This window comes from Arachis hypogaea, chromosome 9 (genome assembly GCF_003086295.3).
Source record: "Arachis hypogaea cultivar Tifrunner chromosome 9, arahy.Tifrunner.gnm2.J5K5, whole genome shotgun sequence".
Lineage (NCBI taxonomy): Eukaryota > Viridiplantae > Streptophyta > Magnoliopsida > Fabales > Fabaceae > Arachis > Arachis hypogaea.
In genome coordinates this window covers 27,516,200-27,523,761 of record NC_092044.1, presented here as the reverse complement: position 1 = coordinate 27,523,761, position 7,562 = coordinate 27,516,200, and the positions used below count along the sequence as shown (strand labels likewise).

Here is a 7,562-nt window from a genome sequence, read left to right as displayed (position 1 = left end):
CTTCTTACTCCTTTCCATGGCAAGCTGTATGTAGGGCATCACCATCATCAATGGCTACTTTTAATCCTCTCGGGAAAATGGTCCTATGCGCTATCACTGCACGGCTAATCGTCTGGAGGCATCACCCTTGTTGATAGCTACATCCCATCCTCTCAGTGAAAATGGTCCAAATGCTCTGTCACAGCACGGCTAATCATCTGTCGGTTCTCAATTAGGTTGGAGTAGAATCCATTGATTCTTTTGCATTTGTCATCACGCCCAGCCTTCAGGAGTTTGAAGCTCGTCACAGTCATTCAATACCGGAATCCTACTCGGAATACCACAGACAAGGTTAGACTTTCCGGATTCCCAGGATCCTACTTGGAATACCACAGACAAGGTTAGACTTTCCGGACCCCCATGAATGCCGCCATCTATCTAGCTTATACCACAAAGATTCTGTTGGAGAATCTAAGAGATATGCGCCGGCATAGAGTAGAACGGAAGTGGTTGTCAATCACGCGCGTTCATAGGTGAGAATGATGATGAGTGTCACGGATCATCACATTCATCAAAGTGTTGTGCAACGTATATCTTGGAATAAGAATAAAAGAGAATTGAATAGAAAGTAATAGTAATTGTATTGAAACTTGAGGTACAGCATATCTCCACACCCTTAATCTATGGTGTGCAGAAAATCCACCGTTGAAAATACATAAGTGAAAGGTTCAAGCATGGCCGAATGGCCAGCCCCCATGAAGGTGATCAAAAGACCGAATGGTCGAAAGATGACTAATACACTAGTAAAAAGTCTTATTTATACTAAACTAGCTACTAGGGTTTATATGAGTAAGTAATTGATGCATAAATCCACTTCCGGGGCCCACTTGGTGTATGTTTGGGCTGAGCTTGATCTATCCACGAGCTGGGGCTTTTCTTGGAGTTGAACGCCAAGTTATAACGTGTTTTGGGCGTTCAACTCCGGATCATGACGTGTTTCTGGCGTTTAACTCCAGACAGCAGCATGTACTTGGCGTTCAACACCATGTTACGTCGTCAATTTCCGAATAAAGTATAGACTATTATATATTGCCGGAAAGCTCTGGATGTCTACTTTCCAACTCCGTTGAGAGCGCGCCATTTGGAGTTCTGTAGCTCCATAAAATCCATTTCGAGTGCAGGGAGGTCAGATTCCAACAGCATCAGCAGTCCTTTTGTCAGCCTTTTTCAGAGTTTTGCTCAAGTCCCTCAATTTCAGCCAGAAATTACCTAAAATCACAGAAAAACACACAAACTCATAGTAAAGTCCAGAAATATGAATTTAACATAAAAACTAATGAAAACATCCCTAAAAGCAGCTTGAACTTACTAAAAACTACCTAAAAACAATGCCAAAAAGCGTATAAATTATCCGGTCATCACAACACCAAACTTAAATTGTTGCTTGTCCCCAAGCAACTGAAAATCAAATAGGATAAAAAGAAGAGAATATACTGTAAATTCTAAAATATCAATGAAATATTAATTCTAATTAGATGAGCTGGACTTGTAGCTTTTTGCTTCTGAACAGTTTTGGCATCTCACTTTTACCTTTGAAGTTTAGAATGATTGGCTTCTCTAGGAACTTAGAATTTTGGATAGTGTTATTGACTTTCCTAGTTAAGCATGTTGATTCTTGAACACAACTACTTATGAGTCTTGGCTGTGGCCCTAAGCACTTTGTTTTCCAATATTACCACCGGATACATAAATGCCACAGACACATGACTGGGTGAACCTTTTCAGATTGTGACTCAGCTTTGCTAGAGTCCCCAGTTAGTGGTGTTCAGAGCTCTTAAGCACACTCTTTTTCTTTGGATCACGACTTTAACCATTCAGTCTCAAGCTTTTCACTTGGACCTTCATGACACAAGCACATGGTTAGGGACAGCTTGATTTAGCCGCTTAGGCCTGGATTTTATTTCCTTGGGCCCTCCTATCCATTGATGCTCAAAGCCTTGGATCCTTTTTACCCTTGCCTTTTGGTTTTAAGGGCTATTGGCTTTTTCTGCTTGCTTTTTCTTTTTCTATTATTTTTTTCGCCAATTATTTTTTTTTTCACAAGCTTTTGCTTTTTCACTGCTTTTTCTTGCTTCAAGAATCAATTTCATGATTTTTCAGATCATCAATAACATTTCCCTTTGTTCATCATTCTTTCAAGAGCCAACAGTTTTAACATTCATAAACAACAAGATCAAAAATATGCACTATTCAAGCATTCATTCAGAAAACAAAAAGTATTGTCATCACATCAATATAATTAAATTAAATTCAAGGACAATTTTCAAAATTTATGTACTTCTTGTTCTTTTGAATTAAAACATTTTTCATTTAAGAGAGGTGAAGGATTAATGGATTTTATTCATAGCCTTAAGACATGGTTACTACATACTAATGATCATGAAGTAGAGACACAAAATATAGATAAACATAACATAGAAACCGAAAAACAGAAAGAAATAAGAACAAGGAATGAATCCACCTTAGTGGCGTCTTCTTCTTGAAGGACCAACAATGTCCTTAAGCTCTTCTATGTCTCTTCCTTGCCTTTGTTGCTCCTCCCTCATTGCTCTTTGATCTTCTCTTATTTCATGGAGAATGATGGAGTGCTCATGATGTTCCACCTTTAATTGTTCCACATTGTGGCTCAAATCTTCTAAGGAAGTGTTGAGTTGTTCCCAATAGTTGTTGGGAGGAAAGTGCATCCCTTGAGGCATCTCAGGGATTTCTTGATGATGAGCTTCCTCATGCATCTCTTGAGATCCGTGGAGGGTCTCTCTTGCTTGCTCCATCCTCTTCTTGGTGATGGGCTTATCCTCTTCAATGGGGATGTCTCCTTCTATGATAACTCCAGCTGAGTAACATAGATGGCAAATAAGGTGAGGAAAAGCTAGCCTAGCCATGGTGGAGGGCTTGTCGGCTATTTTGTAGATTTTATTGGAGATGACCTCATGGACTTCTACTTCCTCTCCAATCATGATGCTATGAATCATGATGGCCCGATCCACAATAACTTCAGATCGGTTGCTAGTGGGAATGATGGAGCGTTGAATGAACTCCAACCATCCTCTAGCCACAGGCTTGAGGTCCAGTCTTCTTAGTTGAACTGGCTTGCCTTTGGAGTCTCTCTTCCATTGAGCTCCTTCCACACAGATGTCCGTAAGGACTTGGTCCAACCTTTGATTAAAGTTGACCCTTCTAGTGTAGGGGCATTCATCTCCTTACATCATGGGCAAGTGGAATGCCAACCTCACATTTTCCGGACTAAAATCTAAGTATTTCCCCCGAACCATTGTGAGATAATTCTTTGGACTCGGGTTCATACTTTGATCATGGTTCCTAGTGATCCATGCATTGGCATAGAACTCTTGAACCATTAAGATTCCGACTTGTTGCATTGGGTTGGTTAGGACTTCCCAACCTCTTCTTCGGATCTCATGTCGGATCTCCGGATACTCATTTTTCTTGAGCTTGAAATGGACCTTAGGGATCACTTTCTTCTTTGCCACAACATCATAGAAGTGGTCTTGATGGCTCTTGGAGATGAATCTTTCCATCTCCCATGACTCGGAGGTGGAAGCTTTTGTCTTCCCTTTTCCTTTTCTAGAGGATTCTCCGGCCTTAGGTGCCATTGATGGTAGTGGAAAACAAAAAAGATTGTACTTTGACCACACCAAACTTAAAATATTGCTCGTCCTCGAGCAAGAGAAGAAAGAAGAGAAGAAGAAGAAAATATGGAGGAGAAGGGGAAGTGTAGGTTCGGCCAAGGTATAGAAGAGGGGGTTGTGTTGTGTGAAAATGAAGGAGAAAGGAAGGGTATATATAGGGAAAGGGGAGAGTAAAGTTTCGGCCATTTAGGGTGGGAATGGGTGGGAAAATGTTTTTGAATTTTTGAAAGTAGGTGGGGTTTATGGGGAAGAGTGGATGGATGTGAGTGGTGAATAGGTGAATGGGAAGAGGGATTGAGGTGATTGGTGAAGGGTTTTTGGGAAGTGTGACATGGGGAAGAGTAAAATAGGATTAGGAGGTAAGGTGGGAATATGTTAGGTGGGGATCCTGTGGGGTCCACAAATCCTGAGGTGATCCTGTGGGGTCCACAGATCCAGAGGTGTCAAGGAATTCCATCCATGCACCAAATAGGCATGTAAAATGCCTTTGCACACCATTCTGGCGTTTAAACGCTGAGTGGTGCACGTTCTGGGCGTTCAACGCCCATGTAAAGCTTGTTTCTGGCGTTGAACGCCAGTTTCATGCTTGTTACTGGCGTTCAGCGCCAGCTTTTCCTCTAGGCACATTCCTGGCATTCAGCGCCAGAATGTTGCTTGTTTCTGGCGTTCAGCACCAGATTCATGCTCTGTTCTGGCATTGAACGCCAACCAGATGCATCTTACTGGCGTTGAACGCCAGCCTGTGCTTCCTCTAGGGTGTGATTTTTCTTCTGCTGTTTTTGATTCTGTTTTTAATTTTTATATTTTTTTCGTGACTCCACATGATCATGTACCTAATAAAACACAAAATAACAATAGAATAAAATAAAATAAAAATTAGATAAATAAAATTGGATTGCCTCCCAACAAGCGCTTCTTTAATGTCAATAGCTTGACAGTGGGCTCTCATGGAGCCACAAGGGTGATCAAGTCAATGTTGTATAGTCCCAACACCAAACTTAGAGTTTGGATATGGGGTCTTAACACCAAACTTAGAGTTTGATTGTGGCCTCTCAACACCAAACTTAGAGTTTGACTGTGGGGGCTCTTCTTGACTCTGAACTGAGAGAAGCTCTTCATGCTTACTCTCTTTTGTCACAGAGGGATGGCCATGTGCCTTAAACACAAGGTAGTCCCCGTTCAATTGAAGGACTAATTCACCTCTGTTGACATCTATCACAGCTCCTGCTGTGGCTAGGAAAGGTCTTCCAAGGATGATGCATTCATCCTCTTCCTTCCTAGTGTCTAAGATTATGAAATCAGCAGGGATGTAAAGGCCTTCAACCTTCACTAACACGTCCTCCACTATTCCATAAGCTTGTCTCAATGACTTGTCTACCAATTGTAATGAGAACAAGGCAGGTTGTACCTCAATGATCCCCAGCTTCTCCATTACAGAGAGTGGCATAAGATTTATCCCTGACCCTAGATCACATAGAGCCTTTTCAAAGGTCATGGTGCCTATGGTATAAGGTATTAAGAACTTGCCAGGATCTTGTCTCTTTTGAGGTAAAATTTGCTGAATCCAGGTATCTAGTTCATTAATTAGCAAGGGAGGTTCACTTTCCCAAGTCTACCAAACAACTTGGCATTCAGCTTCATGATAGCTCCTAAATATTGAGCAACTTGCTCTCCAGTCACATCTTCATCCTCTTCAGAGGAAGAATAGTCTTCAGAGCTCATGAATGGCAGAAGGAGATTTAATGGAATCTCTATGGTCTCTATATGAGCCTCAGATTCCTTTGGATCCTTAATAGGAAATTCCTTCTTGCTTGAGGGACGTCCCAGGAGGTCTTCCTCACTAGGATTTTCGTCCTCCTCCTCCCTTGTGCATTCGGCCATATTGATCACATCAATGGCCTTGCACTCTCCTTTTGGATTCTCTTCTGTATTGCTTGGGAGAATACTGGGAGGAGTTTCAATGACTTTCTTACTCAGCTGGCCCACTTGTGCCTCCAGATTTCTGATGGAGGATCTTGTTTCACTCATGAAACTGAATGTGGCTTTTGACAGATCAGAGACTAGATTGGCTAAATTAGAAGTGTTTTGTTCAGAATTTTCTGTCTGTTGCTGAGAAGATGATGGAAAAGGCTTGCTATTGCTCAGCCTGTTGCATCCACCATTGTTAAAGCCTTGTTGAGGCTTTTGTTGATCCTTCCATGAGAAATTTGGATGATTTCTCCATGATGAGTTATAGGTGTTTCCATAAGGTTCACTCATGTAATTAACCTCTGCCATGGCAGGGTTCTCAGGATCATAAGCTTATTCAGAAGCTGCCTCTTTAGTACTGTTGGATGCATGTTGCCATCCATTCAGATTTTGAGAGATCATGTTGACCTGTTGAGTCAACACTTTGTTCTGAGCCAATATGGCATTCAGAGAATCAATTTCAAGAACTCCCTTCCTCTGAGGCGTCCCATTATTCACAGAATTTCTCTCAGAAGTGTACATGAATTGGTTATTTGCAACCACGTCAATGAGTTCTTGAGCCTCTTCAGGTGTTTTCTTTAGGTGAATAGATCCACCTGCAGAATGGTCCAATGACATTTTCGAAAATTCAGACAGGCCATAATAGAATATATCTAATATGGTCCATTCTGAAAACATGTCAGATGGACATCTTTTGGTCAGCTGCTTGTATCTTTCCCAAGCTTCATAGAGGGATTCACCATCTTTTTGTTTGAAGGTTTGAACATCCTCTCTCAGCTTGATCAGCTTTTGAGGAGGAAAGAATTTATCCAAGAAGGCAGTGACCAGCTTATCCCAGGAGTCCAGGCTATCCTTGGGTTGTGAATCCAACCATATTCTAGCTCTGTCTCTAACAGCAAAAGGGAAAAGCATGAGTCTGTAGACTTCAGGATCAACTCCATTCATCTTTACAGTCTCACAGATCTGCAAGAACTCAGTTAAAAACTGGTAAGGATCTTCAGATGGAAGTCCATAAAACTTGCAGTTTTGTTGCATTAAGGCAACTAGCTGAGGTTTCAGCTCAAAGTTGTTGGCTCCAATGGCAGGAATGGAGATGCTTCTTCCATCAAATTTGGATGTTGGCTTTGTGAAGTCACCAAGCATTCTCCTTGCATTATTATTATTTTCGGCTGCCATCTCCTTCTCTTGTTCTAATGTTTCTGAAAGGTTACCTTTAGATTGTTGTAACTTAGCTTCTCTTAATTTTCTCTTCAGAGTCCTTTTAGGTTCTGGATCAATTTCAACAAGAGTGCCTTTTTCCCTGTTCCTGCTCATATGAAAGAGAAGAAAACAAGAAAAGAAGAGGAATCCTTTATGTCACAGTATAGAGATTCCTTTATGTTAGTAGAAGAAGAAAGGGGATAAGAGTGAAGAAGAATGGGTTCAAATTTTTAGATGAAGAGAGGTGAAGAGAAGTGTTAGTAAATAAATAATTAAATAGAATAAGAAAAGAGATGGAGAATTTCGAAAATAATTTTGAAAAAGTGGTTAGTGATTTTCGAAAATCAGAGATAAGATATAATTAAAATTAAAATTTAAAACAATTAAAAAGAATTTTTGAAAAAGAGATGAGATATTTTCGAAATTAGGGAGGGAGAAGTAGTTAGTTGATTTTGAAAAAGATAAGAAACAAGCAACAAGTTAGTTGGTTGATTGAAAAAGATTTGAAGTTTTTAATTTTAAAAAGATAAGAAGATAGGAGGTTAGATAAGATATTTTGAAATCAAATTTTGAAAAAGATAAAATTTTTGAAAAAGATAAGATAAAAGATAAAAAGATTTAATTCAAAAATTTTAAAATTACTTACTTCACTAAGAAGAAACTACAAGATAAGATTCTAGAACTTAAAGATTGAACCTTTCTTAACAA

General features: G+C 40.1%; 1 non-coding gene across 1 annotated transcript; it reads left to right on the top strand.

Moving 5' to 3' along the window:
• The first annotated feature begins 6,330 nt into the window (after nt 1-6,330).
• LOC112714208 (small nucleolar RNA R71) lies at nt 6,331-6,434 on the top strand. Its single transcript, XR_003159163.1, has one exon. It is a non-coding gene; the product is annotated as a small nucleolar RNA R71 (small nucleolar RNA).
• The last annotated feature ends 1,128 nt before the right edge of the window (nt 6,435-7,562 follow it).